At 45.8% G+C, this 18,255-nt stretch overlaps 1 protein-coding gene across 1 annotated transcript in view; it reads left to right on the top strand.

Annotated features, from left to right (window-relative positions):
- The first annotated feature begins 6,240 nt into the window (after positions 1–6,240).
- Positions 6,241–18,255, top strand: part of LOC107377236 (nck-associated protein 5) — a 216,269-nt gene continuing 204,254 nt past the window's right edge. The window contains exon 1 of the mRNA XM_070547097.1: positions 6,241–6,386. The gene's annotated coding sequence lies outside the window, so the exon portion shown is untranslated. The remainder of the gene's footprint in view (positions 6,387–18,255) is intronic.

Here is an 18,255-nt window from a genome sequence, read left to right as displayed (position 1 = left end):
TGGCTGTTTAGTGATCCAAAGGGAAATGTGGTTGAGTGAGCAAGCAGGCAAGGCTGAAAGGTAAACATTTCAATTTATGTTCACCCTATAAAGATGGTTTTATGTGTTAATTCAAAGTCTTATCTTTGCTAGAAAAACACTTTTTCTGGGAGACTGAACCTCAGTCCGTTTCAAGGAAGCTATATGCAAAGGGCACATTTGTAATTATTCATAAAATTTTGTCATAAGTAGTAAGTACATGTAATGCCATTGTCTGTTTGGCACACGTCTCATTTTAGCTTGCTTTTAGCACCCCCAATGCCCATGCTTAGCTAGTTAACCTAGCCACAAAACAACGCATATCTTCACACTTCCATCACCGTCCTTGGCACTTTGCAGCCATTTTTCGTTTTGAGAAGATCATTTTCATGAATCACTTATGGGCGACGGTGGCACAGGAGTTAAGTGCTCGCCCTGTAATCGGAAGGTTGCAGGTTTGAGCCCCGCTCAGTATGTCGCTGTCGTTGTGTCCTTGGGCAAGACACTTAACCCCCTTGCCTGCTGGTGGTGGTTGGACGGACCGGTGGCGCCAGTGCTCGGCAGCCTCGCCTCTGTCAGTGCGCCCCAGAGCAGCTGTGGCTACGTCGTAGCTCCTCCCCACTAGCGTGTGAATGTGTGTGTGAATGGGTGAATGACTGATTGTGTTGTAAAGCATCTTGGGGGGTTCCAAGACTCTAGAAGGCGCTATATCAAATACAGGCCATTTACCATTTACTTGTACTAACTGAGGCCTGTATAATCAGAGTCCTACTTTTTTTTTGTTGCTTTTATTTACTTCCATGAACACCGGGTCTTTATTTATGGTGAACTTGTTGGGACGACCACTTCTGTAAAGACTGATGTCCGTTACATGTGCCTTTCCATTTATAATCTTTTGTAGAACTACAGACTCCACATAGATTGGAAAAAAATCTGTTTTGTTACGATTTTAGTTTCTTGAATGTTTTCATGCCCTTCTGCACTTAATCAACCAACCTTGTTCAACTTGAACTTGATTATTGGATATTGTGCTCCCCAGGAGATAAGCTCCCTGCCTAACCCTATCTAGTCGAATCAAGCCAAGTCAAGTAAGTCAAACTAAAGTCATGTCTACTCAAGTCTGCATTGTTAAGTCAAGTCAAGTTATTTAAGCAACATCATATCAAGCCAAGTCCAATAAAACAAAGTTAATCCAAGTGCTATCAGTTCCCCTGCACCAATCTTTCCTATTTTTCCTTCAGTAAATAAACTTTTATCTTTTTCCCGATATGGTGTGTTTGCTGAATCTCTGGGTCCAATTCACCAGACCCTGGCAGTCCATAACCAAATTTTCTGCTTATTTAAATAATCAGTTTAGTAGGTACTTTGGTTTACCATCTTGGATAGTCATGTCCTGATGTGTTAACCGCAGATTAGGAAGAGGTCGTTCTTATTCTTTTTTGCTATGACCGTGTAAATAGCTTTCTGCTACTTGGAATCCCCAATCGTTTCCTCAGTGCCCCTGCAGGGATCTGACCTATGACCTGAAGGCAAAGGCACCTCTGGAATGGATCCGGATGTGCCTCGGGTCAAGACACACGTCGAGGCTCATTAGCCGTTAGCTGCCTGTTCAGGACAAAAACATATGGGCATCGTTGCTTGTGCAAACCAAAATGGGTCTCAAACTTGCACAGGTATTAAACTGAGCAGGTTCATGCCTTCAGAAACATGAAAGCCTGGAGTAGGAAATATTTTTTCCCCGCAGTTTGAGATGACTGCATGTGGAGGGGGGAGATAATGGAAGATGGGATGCAATTTAGAAAGGAGATTAAAGTTATGTGTTACTAAGAGGAAAACAATCATGCACACACGTACGCACAGTGTTGACGTGCACAACGATGCTCATGGTATTAAAAGAAGTAGCAAACTGTGCCAGAAATTTGGGTTTTATTACCGAGCAGTAAAACTCTCAGACTGAAGCCTGGAGACATTTACAGTGTCACAAAAACTAAGAGCAGAAACTGTCTGTGTAGTTGATTTATTCTTTGACATGTGTGATCCATCAACATCATTAATTGTGCAGATAAAAGGTCATTTTTGATTCAAGACATTTGCTCTTTCCTCTATTAGATTATTAGAATAAATCCAGATCCTCCAATTACACAATTAAATATTTCATTTTCTTTTAAAATGCAGGAAAACCTAATCTTGTTATTATCCTTCTTCTTCTTTATAACATTTGATTCAAACAATCTTAATACCCCGCTGCTTTTTATCCCGTTAGCTCCTGACATTTACGTATAATTGAATGCTTGTGATGAAAAGATGACCTACGATTGTTCTCCTCGGTCTCATTCTGCCTCTGTGGGTGGACGATGTTGCGGCGCTGTGATCTTACAGGCGAAGAATGCAAAACCAGAATGGAATTACACACCAAATTATTGGAATTGTGAACCCAAGGAATGTTGATGTGGGCCGAGTGAGCAGATGATGCTTTTGTTAAAGTATGTTGCACTTTCAATGTATTTTTAGCCATTTTGAAGTGTACAAGTTATAAAATAAGTCATAAGTAATTACTGTTATACCGGCCGTTGGCTTCTGATGGGAGAAAACGCACTTATGAGCGTAACTGTTAGAGCTAACTGGGATTTTTTTTTCTGAATTAAAGAATATTTTTAAACAAATATTTCTCTCCTGGCTTGGGTTTCAAATATTTTCTGTATTCACACACATTTACCTCATTGTATAATGAAAGTACTGGTACAACACAAAGCACTTTAACAGAGCTGTGTTTAGCCTCACAAGACACTGAAAACAAACCTTGTCACATTTTGGAGGGATGTTAGAACCCAAAGTGCAGAAAACCCAGGATGACACGAGGCAGGATATGATGTAAAGTAAAATCGTTTAATTTTGAAGGATGAAACGAAGAATAAATCCAGGGGCAGGGAGCCAAAGTCCAAAAAAGTCCAAAATCCAAAATAAACTAGAGATCCAACTGAGACACGAGAAACACTAGAGACTAGGAACGAGAGACTGACAGAATTACTACAAACAGCAACAATGGACCGACAAGACACAGAGACAAGACAGGGCTTAAAAACACTGGGGCATAATGGGAGGCAGATGAGCTGCAGGTGTGTGGAGTGTGGGGGGAGGACCAGGTGAAAGCAATGACTAATCAGGGAAGAAACCAACATGACCTAAGAGTGAACCTAAAAACAGAAAAGCAACCATATAACTAAAATTCTAAAGGGAAGGAGAAGTACAAAAACAGGTGGGACAAAACATATTAAAGAGACCAATAAAAATGAAAAGCTGAAACTATAAACACTGCAGAGGGGTGACTGGAGAAGACTAAAGGAACACAGGAGACACATAAATGAGATGCAGACAAAGGACACATGAGGGCGCTATGAAACACAAAAGGAGAACCTGGAGTGGGAACTGGAGTGGCTGGAGAACAAAGGGAAACAGAACATGACAGTATCCCCCCCACCCCTCCAACAAGGGCGGATACCAGACACACAAAACCAGAACAAGACAAAACCACAAACAAAAGACAAAGACAAAACGGGACACAAGAGACCACAGGGCGGGAGAGGAGGGACCAAACAAAAACAACTCACAAGGGCGGGCGAGGAGGGACCAGGGACCAGGGGACTCTGGGGGGCCGGTGATGGGGAACCAGGAGGCGGGACCAGGCAAGTCTTGGGGGCCGGCAACGGGGGACCAGGAGGCGGGACCAGAGAAGTCTTGGGGGCCGGCGACGGGGAACCAGGAGGCGAGACCCGGCAAGTCTCGGGGGCCGGCGACGGGGGACCAGGAGGTGGGACCAGGGAAGTCTCGGGGGCCGGCGACGGGGGACCAGGAGGCGGGACCAGGGAAGTCTTGGGAGCCGGCGACTGGGGACCAGCAGGCAGGACCAGGGAAGTCTCGGGGGCCGGCGACGGGGAACCAGGAAGCGGGACCAGGGAAGTCTCGGGGGCCGGCGACGGGGAACCAGGAGGCGGGAACAGGAAACCCTGGGGATCAGGGGCTTTGGAGGAGGAGGACGAGGAAGGGTCTTCAGCAGACGAGGAAGGGTCCCTGGAGACAGGGACTGAGACTGGAACTCTGGAGACTGGGACACGAGATTGGAACACTTGTGGGAACTGGAACACTTGAGGGGACTGGAACACTTGTGGGGACTGGAACACTTGGGACATAGACACTTGTGGGGAGACTTGAGACTGGAACACTTGTTGGGACTGGAACACTTGGGACGTAGACACTTGTGGGGAGACTTGAGACTGGAACACTTGTGGGGACTGGAACACTTGGGACGTAGACACTTGTGGGGAGACTTGAGACTGGAACACATGGGACGTAGACACTTGTGGGGAGACTTGAGACAGGAACACTTGGGACGTAGACACTTGTGGGGAGACGAGACAGGAACACTTGGGACTCTTGAGACTGAAACACAGGGGACTGGGACACTTGGGACTCTTGAGACTGAAACATAGGGGACTGGAACACTTGTGACTGGAACACTTGAGACTTGGGAGACTGGAACACTTGAGACTTGGGAGACTGGAACACTTGAGACTTGGGAGACTGGAACACTTGTGGGAACTGGAACACTTGAGACTGGAACACTTGTGGGAACTGGAACACATGTGGGAACTGGAACACTTGTGGAGACGTCGAGACTTGAGACGGGGAGATGTCTACTTCAGAGCTGGAGCTGGACACGTCTACTTCAGAGTTGGAGACGCCTACTTCTGTCGACTTCGAGACAGGAGGCGTCGACTTCGAGACAGGAGGCGTCGACTTCTGGCCTGGAGGCGTCGACTTCTGGCCTGGGGACGTCGACTTCTGGCCTGGGGGCGTCAACTTCTGGCCTGGGGGCGTCAACTTCTGGACTGGGGGTGTCGACCCTTGGACTGGAGGCGTCGACCCTTGGACTGGAGGCGTCGACCCTTGGACTGGAGGCGTCGACTCTTGGACTGGAGGCGTCGACCCTTGGAGGGGCTGGAACGGAGCCTCGTGGAAGGGCTGGACCAGATATGATGCATCCTCCGGGACCAAGCTGGAGCAGGATGCGATGCGTCCTCCGGGACCACCGCCGGAGCCAGATGCGATGCGTCCTCCGGGACCACCACCTGAGCAGTTTTCTAAAGTTTTGCATGCCTCTGAGTTTTTTAGGTGCAACTTAACCCATATTATTACACCTCCACCACTGTGCTTGAGTTCGCATGTGTTATCTGTTTTAAACAATAATTCAAATCCATTTTCTGCAAGTGACATATCCTTTCTTCAACACTTAAGTCTCTTGCATTTAACTCACATTTTTCTTTTTATTATACTGTACACTAAACGTCCAAGCCTTTTACTCAAAAATAACCCACTTTTAAATGAACAACGTTTCCCTTTGAGCTCATTCATCCCTGTAAAGTTTAAGGGCAAACAAGATAAACTGACTGAACAATACATCCCAAGTGTGGTTGGCTTGGATGGGTGGCAGTAAGGAATGCAGTTGAGGAGATCCCTGTAGAGAGGGCAATGAAAAGCAGCCTGCTTGTGGCTCCTGGCCGGCATAAAGAAATCTGCTTTGGCAGTAAAGCTGCGAGTCATGTGCCTCTGTTTAAATGTGTAGGGAAGAAAGGAAACAGACAGCAGAGAAAGTGAGTGTGTGTTTGGGGAGGGGGTTAATGCAGGCTGAGCTAAGAGGCCAGGGATTCTGCCAAACCAAGACACTTAAGGCATGCAGCAGTGGGAGCGTCAGATATCTCTAAAACAGTAACACACACTCTGCAGCTCTCACACGCACAGCAGGTACAGGCAAATGTATCTTTGATGGCAGTTGATCTAAGATCTATGTTAGAATTTTGTGTTCACCAGAAGGGGCATCACATGTCTGCACACATTTTGGACCTGTTGTATGTCTGTCAGCTGGTTGTTTTTAAACCCAACTGAGCATTGTCAGTGTTTTTTAAGGGTTGCGTGAGCAAGAGCCATGTGGTGCGACTCCTCAGGCCCTGGTAGTCGGTTAATAAACACAGGCCTGTCAGCAGCTGCCGGTGATGTAATGTGGAACTTCTCGCTCTCCTCCTCCTCCCGCCCCACCACGCCTCCCTAACCACCTCCTCTGCCTTCTATTTACAAGTTTTTACTGGGTGTTGCTGCAAACTTCCAGCTCTGGCAGCTCAGATAGTGGGTTAAAGTGTTTGTGTGTGGCTGGCCCCCCCCTCCCTCCACCACCCCCTGCAACACTTCCATGGGAGTTTACAACAGCATGCCATCAAAGGAGGGTCCACATCATCACATTGTCCTCCCAACCAAAATACTTGTGAGTGTCTGGGAGCTGCAGACCTGTTGAGTGGAGGGGAAGCGGCTGGCGCTGAGTAAGTGTCGATTCCTGCTTGTTTGTCTGCAGACATTTTAGGAAACATGTCAGCTTCTGCATCGTAAAAATGACCAAAGGGGGTGCACGGCATGATGGGATACATTTATTAATGCAGTTTTAATCTGTTATGATGAGGAAGAGCTGTAAAACAGCAAGTACACAACATTTCAACATTTAACTCGTGGTTGACTTTAAAATTTTTTTTTTAACATTTCGAGTGAAAGGAAATCTTTACTGCACATATTTAAATTAAACAAACAATATTTTCCTGTCAGCTTGCCCCTAAGGGGGCTCTGCACATGGGAGGTGACTCGCCTCTCCTCCATTTATTTTCAACAAGACATGCGCAACAAAGCGATAATCTCGGGTCTCCCTCCTACCAAGCGAAATGTGAAAAACGTGCGTGTGAAATTTTGCGCTTGTGCACGTGTCGTGCACAGGCGACCCAGCGACACGATCCCAGAAAGTTGAAATATTTTCGACTTTTCATCGCTGTCACTCGGTCGAGGACCAATCAACGGAGGTTTCATTCACTGACCAATGAGCGGACAGGATGCTCCGTACATCTCCGAACAAACATGAAGGAGAAGTTGATTATTATTATGTTTTATAGTAAAATCAGAAGTAAGATTTCACATAACTCTAGCAGTACCTTGTGAAACATCATATCTACCGCTTTTTTAACTCTGAACCGCTTAAATAACCTTAATTCCCTCCAACCTGACACAGCCAAACAAAACAACGGAAGATTCGATTTCGCCGTGGAACAGAATGCGTAGACGGCTTTGCCGCTGGCCGCGGGCCGCCTCCCGTGTGTCAGGTAATAAAAGCGACAGCGACAAATTTCGCTGATCTCGGTCGTTTGTCGCCGCCCGTATGCAAAGCCCCTAACCCTCCACATATATTTATTACTTTGTACCAATTTCAACCATTTAAAAAAAATCAGTAAATTATATTGTAATTAATATACGTTTGAATTTCTCATAAATACTCAAAGAATGTCAATAATGTTATCAGTCTGAACTTATATTTCAATACACACACACACACAAAAGCTTATTTACTTGGCTAGCTTTAGTTGGTAATCTAACAAATTGAAAAGTAGTATCTTTGTTGTAGCTAGCATGCATTTAATGACTGCAAATTGGTTAATAAAACTACAAAAAACAGAAAATGTCACCAAGCTCGTTAGGTAAAATCTTTATTGAAAGTAAAATAATTAATGTTAAATGAGTGGAACACAGAATACATTTCTTAATGATTATTTCTGTTTATACTCAGTCATTCTAAGTGTTTCATGCATCCTGAACATGAAAATAGTCTCCTACACCTATCTCCTGCATTAGCGCCTGGTAGAAAATAGACGGTGAAAGTGAAACTCTGGAATTAGAAAATCCTGACAGCTCTACGTCGCACTGTCACTTAACATTTGTGGACTCACTGATCTTGACTCGCTGCGGGGGAGGCTGTTGTTGGTTCAGCGTCCAGGAAACAACAAAGCACGTCTCAGTAAGTAGAAGTTACCTGTTAGCATTAGCAACTCCACCACATAGCAGAACTCCTCTAAGGTCGTGTTGTTTGTGGCAATACAACATCAATGTTTGAGAACAGACAGAGTCAGTGGTGTTGCCGTTACCCAATCCGAGGCAAGATGTTCAAATATTGGTAAATAAAACTCAAAATTCTGCGATGTTAAGCTCACATTTGTTGCGGCATTCTGCTAGTTCCTGAAACACGTGCATCTGATGTTCCCCCCCTTCCTGAGTATGACTTGCAAGGCATTCATTCCTACTAGAGACCATTGCAAATGCATTGATTAAGTGTGTTCCACACCTTTAAGGTCATTCACAAAGAAAGCTCCATTTAACCTGTCAGATAAGTACGTAACTTATATTTATGTATTTGGTACACGCTTTTATCCAAAGTGAATTACAACAAAGGAATCTTAGTACCCTTTGAATTGTATCTGTAAAATCAGAATTTTTGATGGTTTCATTCAAAATAACTTCCTCAAAATGTAAAACAATTGAAACTATAACATTAGCTAATTAACCACCAGTCCCCAAAATGTTAAACCATGCACTCGCCAGCTGATATCAAGTGTTGAGGGATTTTCACGTTAGGTAAATCTACCCATGTCAACACTTCATCATCAGAAAGAAATATCTTGTGTTGTGATTAAAGCATCCTTAATTTGTGATCTAATTGGTGGAACCAACACATTCCTGCTGGTTTATTCCATCAAACAGATGAATACAATAGATCTCAGTGAGAGGAAGCACAACGGAAAACATTCACATGCACAAACCCACTGTTGTTTCTCAAGCTGTCTGCTGATGAAATGCATGTGTTCAGTTGTTTTGGTGGGCTGCCATCACATGATGCTTTTGCATACCAGAACCAAACTGAGACGGTGGCACAAGTGGTGTATTTTGATAATGGTTGGAAAAAATATTCTGCCCTTTTTTGGCCTTTTTAGAAAAAAACTTGAGCACATCCTGAGAGAGTTTACCAGCGTGTCGCTGCTGGATAGAGCTGAGGGTCCCTTAACAGGAAGCTTGGTTCATTTTTGTTCCAGGATGTGCATTAAAGCTTCCTACTGTCTGGATTGCAGGGACTCCCCTACTGAGCAGGATGACAACATTGTAGACGTACTTTTGATGTTTTGTTTTTCCTACCAGACCCCTAACCCCTCACTTCTTTTTAACCCTGTGATAAATTCCCTGCCAAGCATCGACGACTAAACAAGATTTAAAGCTTCTCAGGCAAGTCCAAGCAAATCTCTTATTTAAAGTGTCAAACAGACTTTTAGCAGTTTGTTTTCACTTTTTTCTGGTTTGACACAGTTTTAGGTCAGAAGGTGATTTAAGTGTTTGCTTAGTGTAACATCAGAGGGGCCCGTCTTTCTGTCCTTTAAGCCTAATTTCTAGGTGCTGATAGGATAGAGCATCGGTCAAGTTTGACAAGTTGATACAACTTCAACACCCCAAAAGAAACAATCTAAGACTAAATGTTGCTCAATTTTGGAAAGCTCAAACCAAAACTGCAATTTATTTCCATGGTGACAAATGTTTAATTAAAACCAGACACTTCAAAATCTATAATAAATCTGAAAATTTACTGGTCACTTATTCCTATCCCTACCTATGGTCCTGGAGGAGTTTAAAGCTTGGTTTATGCTTGACGCATTCACTTTCCGCTTGGTGATGCGGCTCGTGGATGGAACGCGCTTCACAACTTGCAGCGTGGTTCATGCGGCTTGTCTCTGCGGTAAGCCAATATTCTCCCAAACTGTAGGGGGCAGCATTGAGCTCTACAGCATGCATCCAACACTACACCATAGTAGAAGTAGAAATTACTGTTTACAACATGGCATTCCAGCATTTTTAACAGCGTCCTCATCTTTTCCGACAGTGCGAGCTATTTCTGTCCAAGAATTATTAACAACATGTTGATCACAGTGATCTCTGAGAGCTGAATCATACAAATGTCTGTATTTACGATCCTCTGCCAAACTAGTTCTTGCCGGTCCACCATGTTTTTCCGCATCCGACCGTCCGCGTGGTTAGAAAATTTCCTAGGTGCGCATTGCGGAAATTTTGGGCGGTGCGGAGGCGTGGTGGAGGGGCGTGGTTGTTAAAATGACGCAAGTTTTCCACGCAAAGCCGTGCGGACCTCGCTGATGCGTCAAGCATAAACCAACCTTTAGTATCTCGGGATCTTGTTCATTAGTGAGGGAAAGTTGGAGCATGAGATTGATAGACAGCTTGGTGATGTGAGCGTTGTGTCGGTCTGTCATGATGAAGAGAAAGCTGAGCTGGAAGGTAAAGCTCTTGAATAACTGGTCAATCTACAATCCTACCCACTCCTATGGTCACGAGCTTTGGGTAGTGACTGAAAGAATGAGATTGAGGATACAAACAACCAAAATTAATTTAGATCCCCTCCCTTAGAGGTGGGGTGAGAAGCTCAGTCATCCAGGAGGGGCTCGGAGTAGATCTGCTGCTCCTTCACATCGAGAGGAGCTAGTTGAGGTGGCTCAGGCATCTGGTTAGGATGCCTCCTGGACGCCTCCCTGGTGAGGTTTTCTGGGCACATCCGAACGTGAGGAGACCCAAAGGAACACCCAGGACAAGCTGTGGGGACTGTGTTTCTCAATTGGCTTGGGATTTCCCCGGAGGAGTTGGCCCAAGTCGTGCTGCCCCCACAACCCGACCCTGGATAAGTGGATGAAGAAGAACCAATGGTCATGAGCTTTGGATGATGGCCAAAAGAGCAAGATCATACATACAAGCAGCCAAAATGAATTTTTTACGTGGGGTGGCTGAGCTCGGCCATGGAGATAGGGTGAGGACCTTCGGCACCAGGGAGAGAACTGGAGTAGAGCCTCTGCTCCTTCTTACTGAAAGGAGCCAACCGAGGTGGTTCATTGATTTGGTCAGAATTTCAGTCATGTCCTGTGAGCAGGAGAACCCTGGGTAAACCCATTACACACCCATAGGCAGTGTTAGGAAAGTTTGTTTAAAAAACGAACTAGTTCAAAGTTCAGTTCATACATTTTAAAACAAACTAGTTCATTTCTTCGTCTTCGTCTTCATCCGCTTATCCGGGTCCGGGTCGCGGGGGCAGCATCCCAATTAGGGAGCTCCAGGCCGTCCTCTCCCCGGCCTTGTCCACCAGCTCCTCCGGCAGGACCCCAAGGCGTTCCCGGACCAGAGTGGAGATGTAACCTCTCCAACGTGTCCTGGGTCGACCCGGGGGCCTTCTGCCGGCAGGACATGCCCGAAACAACTCCCCGGGGAGGCGTCCAGGAGGCATCCTGACCAGATGCCCAAACCACCTCAACTGGCTCCTTTCGATCCGGAGGAGCAGCGGTTCTACTCCGAGTCCCTCCCGAATGTCCGAGCTCCTCACCCTATCTCTAAGGCTGAGCCCGGCCACCCTACGGAGGAAACTCATTTCGGCCGCTTGTATCCGTGATCTCGTTCTTTCGGTCATTACCCAAAGCTCATGACCATAGGTGAGGATTGGGACGTAGATCGACCGGTAAATCGAGAGCCTGGCTTTCTGGCTCAGCTCCCTCTTCCCCACGACAGATTGGCTCAGCGTCCGCATCACTGCAGACGCCGAACCAATCCGCCTGTCGATCTCCCGATCCCTCCTACCCTCACTCGTGAACAAGACCCCGAGATACTTAAACTCCTCCACTTGAGGTAGGACCTCTCCCCCGACCCGGAGGTGGCAAGCCACCCTTTTCCGGTCGAGAACCATGGTCTCAGATTTGGAGGTGCTGATCCTCATCCCAGCCGCTTCACATTCGGCCGCGAACCTACCCAGCAAGAGCTGAAGGTCAGAGCTGGATGAAGCTAGGAGGACCACATCATCCGCAAAAAGCAGACACGAGATTCTCCTGCCACCAAACTCGACACACTCCACACCACGGCTGCGTCTAGAAATTCTGTCCATAAAAGTGATGAACAGAACCGGTGACAAAGGGCAGCCCTGGCGGAGTCCAACCCTCACTGGGAACAGGTCCGACTTACTACCGGCTATGCGGACCAAACTCACGCTCCTCTGGTAAAGGGACTGAATGGCCCTTAACAGAAAGCCACCCACCCCATACTCCTGGAGCGTCCCCCACAGGGTGCCCCTGGGGACACGGTCATAAGCCTTCTCCAAATCCACAAAGCACATGTGGATTGGTTGGGCAAACTCCCATGCCCCCTCCATCACCCTTGCAAGGGTATAGAGCTGGTCCACAGTTCCACGGCCAGGACGAAAACCACATTGCTCCTCCTCTATCTGAGATTCAACTATCGATCGGACCCTCCTCTCCAGTACCTTGGCGTAGACCTTTCCAGGGAGGCTGAGGAGTGTGATCCCCCTATAGTTGGAACACACCCTCAGGTCACCCTTCTTAAAGATGGGGACCACCACCCCAGTCTGCCACTCCCTAGGAACTGCCCCCGATGACCACGCAATGTTGTAGAGACGTGTCAACCATGACAGCCCTACAACATCCATAGCCTTGAGATACCCAGGACGAACCTCATCCGCCCCCGGGGCTCCGCCGCTTTGTAGTTGTTTGACTACCTCAGCAACTTCTGCCCCCGAGATCGGACAGTCCATCCCCAGGCCTCCCAGCTCTGGTTCCTCCTCGGAATGCGCATTGGTGGGATTGAGGAGCTCCTCAAAGTATTCCTTCCACCGTCCGACTATAGCCTCAGTTGACGTCAGCAGCTCCCCATCCCCACTGTAAACAGTGTGAGCGAGTTGCTGCCTTCCTCTCCTGAGGCGCCGGACAGTTTGCCAGAACCTCTTTGGAGCCGATCGATAGTCTTTCTCCATGGCCTCACCAAACTCCTCCCACGCCCGAGATTTTGCCTCGGCAACTGCCACTGCTGCACCCCGCTTGGCTACCCGGTACCTGTCTGCTGCCTCCGGAGACCCACAGACCAGCCACGCCCTGTAGGCCTCCTTCTTCAGCCTGACAGCTCCCTGAACCTCTGGTGTCCACCAGCGGGTACGGGGGTTGCCACCACGACTGGCACCGGCCACCTTACGACCACAGCTAGCAACAGCCGCCTCAACAATCGCAGAGTGGAACAAGGCCCACTCGGACTCAATGTCCCCCACTGCTCTCGGGACGTGGTCAAAGCTCTGCCGGAGGTGGGAGTTGAAGACCGTCTTGACAGGTTCTTCTGCCAGGCGTTCCCAGCAGACCCTCACTATGCGTTTGGGTCTGCCAGGTCTACGCGGCATGTTCCCTTGCCATCTGATCCAACTCACCACCAGGTGGTGATCAGTTGACAGCTCCGCCCCTCTCTTCACTCGGGTGTCCAAAACATACGGCCGCAGGTCAGATGATACGACTACAAAATCTATCATCGACCTGTGACCTAGGCTGCCCTGGTACCAAGTGTACCGGTGGGCATCCTTATGTTCGAACATGGTGTTCGTTATGGCCAAACTGCGGCTTGCACAGAAGTCCAATAACAAAACACCGCTCGAGTTCAGATTAGGTGGGCCGTTCCTCCCAATCACACCCCTCCAGGTCAAGCTGTCATTGCCCACGTGAGCATTGAAGTCCCCCAGCAGGACAATGGAGTCCCCTGATGGAGCACTATCTAGCACTCGTCCCAGGGACTCCAAAAAGGGTGGGTACTCTGAACTGATATTTGGCCCATAAGCACAAACAACAGTCAGGACCCGTTCCCCGACCCGAAGGCGCAAGGAAGCTACCCTCTTGTCCCCCGGGGTAAACCCCAACACACAGGGAGAGAGTCTCGGGGCTAACAAAAAGCCAACCCCAGCCCTCCGCCTCTCACCCAGAGCAACTCCAGCAAAGTAGAGTGTCCAACCCCTCTCCAGGTCTCGGGTTCCAGAGCCAATGCAATGTGTCGAGGTGAGTCCGACTATATCTAGCCGGTACCGCTCTACCTCTGCCACAATCTCCGGCTCCTTCCCCGCCAGCGAGGTGACGTTCCATGTCCCAAAATCTAGTTTTCTTGTCCGGGGATTGGACCGCCAAGGCTCCCGCCTTGGTCTGCCACCCGATTCGCATTGCACCGGACCCTTCATGTTCCTCCTGCAGGTGGTGGGTCCACAGTTGGACGAGCCCATGTATCCGGTTCGGGCTGGGCCCGGCCAGGCCCCATGGGCGAAAGCCCGGCCACCAGGCGCTCGCTCACGGGCCCCAACCCCAGGCCTGGCTCCAGGGTGGGACCCCGGTAACCCTCCGGGCCGGGTACTCCGACTCTTCGTTTTAACCGCCATGAAAGATCCTTCGAACCGTTCTTTGTAGTTCATTTCTTAGTTCATAATTTAAAAAATTTTGAACTAAGTTCACTGTTCCAAAAATGAACTAGGTCATAGCTCTTTTTTCTCATATATATACTACCATATATATATACTACTATATATGCTACTGCCTATGTTTGGCCACATTTGCGGGTTCTGCTTTTTATAAACTCTATGGTTAAAAGGATGTTTTAGCTAGGCTTTAGCGCCGGAAATGCTCCTTGGAGATCTGGAGCTAGAATGGCGAAAGAACGCATTCATAAACCCGTTCACGCACGCCAGGACGAACACACTCACTTTACGTTCGTCAGGCAAAATACGAACGAGTTCAGTTCACGTTCACACAAAAAACGAACGAATTCATGAACGATCATTCAATGAATTCACTGCCCATAGGAATATATCTCCAGTCTGGCCGGGGAACGCCTTGAGATCCCACTGATGGAGCGAGTGGAGGCTACCGAGGATAGGGAAATTTGGGCCTTTCTACCTGCTACCATCACAACCCAGACTCATTCTTGATTTCAGTTGAGAACCAAGGTGTTAGGGTGCTGTAGGTAGGATTTTATTAATAGAAACAGCCCAGAGCACTTTTTTGGCCTTCAGCATCGGATTGTGAAACAGTGGGCACCTTTTATGGGCAGATTCTAATAATAACATCCTGCCTACAGCACCCCAAGACCTTGGTTCTTGACTGACCATACTTTAACAACCAGCTTGGTTTCAAAGCTGGCAGAAAGTTGCAGCAAGTTCAAACCCAACATTCTGTTTAATGAATGGCTTTACCAAGAGTGTAAGAGCAACAACAGACTGCTGTAAAATGTGTCCTTGTTTGAGCCTCTAAGACACTTAATTCCATGTTCTTCTGTGTTTGGATGCCGTTTGCCAACTGTACTGGGACACGAGCCCAAACAGGACCAGACAAGCCGACCAGCAGAGGGACTCAAAACATCCGATCGGTGCAGACCATCTGTGTTGCCAGAACACAGATGGACCTCTCAGTCCACACATTAAACCCCACATCAGACACTTGCATGCTTCAATTTTCTCCCCCATGAATGGAAAGTAATGGCAGCCACCACCCCCCAATGTGCCCCTCCCTCTTCCCCTCCGTGTAGCAGGCAAATTAAAAGCGAGGCTGAAACGTATAATCTTCCCAGTCATTCATTCTTCTCCTAGGACATGGCAATCTGGATGAATCATTTAGAAGATAAATAAAGAGTGAGCTGGGTTCTGTACTGGTGAGGGGGATGCCTCTCAGCTGACCTCTTTTGAAGCTTTCCTCTCAAAATGAATTGGTTCCTAGGGCAAAGGGGGTGCACCAATCAATGTCCAATCTCCCCTTCCATCCATTTCCAGGCCCTGGCACATCCTGGCATGTGCTCTGTTTAGGGTATTGATCATAGACATATACTATGTAGCCAAAAGGGTTTTGACTGGAAGATTTAATCTGGTGCAGTTTTCTCTTACAGATGGTCATTTAAAATATTTGCCTAAATGTATTTTCCTCATTATCTCCAATAAAGTTTAATGTATAACCCATGACTAAACCAATTGAAACTGAAAGCTATCCAAGGGATCAGAGGAAATTATTTCATTGCTATTTCCACTGTGGTCTATTGCTTTATTAAATCTTTTGTTACTCATGAAAGGAGACAAAGTTCAGGGCACCCCTTTGGGTATTTATTTGAGGCTAATATGATAAGGTTTTCTTATTTCTACCGACTTTAAAAGTGTCCTGTGCATAAAGGGAATCATTGTTTCTTTTGAACATGTAATATGTGGCATTTTAACCAAAGATTGCTTTTCTTAGAAACATGAACTTTAGGTTTACCAGCTGGTGCTACAAGAATCCTGAGGGGTAAAAATGGTCAAAGAAAGGAGGAGTTCCCTGAAATCCTTAAGTTGAGGTCACAAAATAAAACATTTTCAAATGGTGAAGTGTTCCCAACATTTCAACCTCCATAATGTAATATGGAATGGAGAGGTACATTTGTAAACTGCTTTTTAAAATGAAATATTAAAATTCAACTTTCAAATCTGATGAGCAACAAAAAAACTCTGACTATACTAGCATACCAGAAGCTTTCTGGATTATTTTTGCTCCATAGGGTGAAGAAATGGGTCCTGCTCAAAAATTAAGCAGTCATTTCAATCAAGCAGTTGGTGTACCCATTCAGTGCCGCTAGATAGCAATAATTGGCATTATCCACAAATAGTCATGAGGAAGAAAATTCACAGAATTTCTAAACAAGTTCAAAAATTATATAATTTTTTCTAATTTTTTCTCTCTTTTTTGTCGACCGTATTCACCATCTTCTCCTTCACATCCTTTTTGTTAAATCATATCTGACCTCAGCATCAATGACTTTCTACCATATTGATGAGAAAAAAATATTTGAGAAATATCTGGAAAGAAATATTTATAAGCTGACACATTTCCTCAAACCTGACCCTGGTTTTAAACCCCAAAAATGCATTTAAAGGCATACTTGGAAGTTTTGCTTACTTTTAGCACCCCCTAGTGTCCAATATTAATCCTCATGGTCAAACTGAAAATGAAACCTATCTCCTGGACATGTGTTCATCTTTTTAACACCTTAATCTAACAGCTGAAATGTCTCCCCAGCCTTCATTAGTGTCTGCAGGAGTTATTCAATAAATTAAACAAATCTACTGGAACCAGACCGCAGCACCAGGTATGTCAGCTCTATTTGGCAAGGGGACCAGACTGATACTCTGACGTTGCAAGTACAATATTGTGGCTACAGAAGGCGCTAGGGGTGTGAGTAACATTACATTAACCTTGTATAGTGTCATTTTAACACAAACTTGCTCAAGAAAATCATTTAAAGCTGAAAAAGTTGCATAGTATGGCTTTAAGACATAAAATGTGTAGTATAGCTAGCTAACGAGCTAAAATAGCATCGTCTAGATCAGCCAACTTTCAATTATTAATCTGTATGTATCATGCAGTTTTAGTGAGAAGTAATGTTTAATTTTATGTGTCAAACAAACTAAAGTTTTGTAAATGTTAGCATTTTAGCTAATAGTACATGAGTGAACTGTGGCATCCCTGACAGCAAACTCATAGCAAAGAAACTTTTCAGTTTGTTACTTACTAAAAAAAATCAGTTTGCCATTTTTGTGGATTGTTTTAAAGAATTCAGTCGAAGGTTTTTCGTATTTTTTCCACAGTTTCTTTCCAATGGCCTCTCGTGGAAAATGTACAACTTGTGTTTAAAGTTTAGGAAACCCTTTTGAAATGTGTTTTTGATTAAAGCAAATGGCTCCATAGAAAAAGTATTACTTGGGCTAGCACCCACAGAGGTGTACTCTTAGTATTTACTTATGTGTTTTGTCTCGTTGTTCGTGAGTATTAATTAACTTGAATTTCAATTTAGTTGTTAAAATGCATAGCAGAATTTGTGTACGGCCGAACCATCCTTTGTTCAGACAATGTAAAAGGAAACAAATGGCTCCATGGTAGTGCACTAGTTTTACTGTGCATTTACAAAGCAAGCAGCCATGTCATATTTTCTTTAAAGTCTTGATTTTTCTACATTGATATAAATAGAATTTCCAGAAATTTTGGATTTTATCAAAAAAAATTTCAAAGAAGCTCCAATCAGGAGCTGTTCATATCAAAACAAAAGAGTTGCTATGCTCTACAGCGCCATTTGACTCAAAAAAGAAAAAAAAAAATCAAGGACTATTTCAACAACTTACCAAATATTCATTTTTGGCTCTTATTTTAGGTGTCGTGTTCATTATAGTTTATGATTAGTCTTTTTTATTTACAGACCCCCCAGCTTTCCCACCAACAGCAATGTTATAAAGCTCACTTTGGGGAACCAGTGCTCTTAGGAGCCAATAATACCCCACACAGCGTATTTTAGCTTAACCTGTACTTGTTTTGCATTATGATGCCTGACTAGAGGTGCCTCCATTGATGGATGTTTTAGAGCTTTAAAAATTTTGATGCTGTTGGTTTGAAAGATATTTTTTTTTCTTTTTTAGGGTTTGAAGCCAGAGAAACAGTGTTTCTTGATCCTTGCCTTCCGGAA

Source organism: Nothobranchius furzeri, chromosome 2 (assembly GCF_043380555.1).
Source record: "Nothobranchius furzeri strain GRZ-AD chromosome 2, NfurGRZ-RIMD1, whole genome shotgun sequence".
Lineage (NCBI taxonomy): Eukaryota > Metazoa > Chordata > Actinopteri > Cyprinodontiformes > Nothobranchiidae > Nothobranchius > Nothobranchius furzeri.
This window is presented reverse-complemented; position numbering and strand designations above follow the sequence as displayed.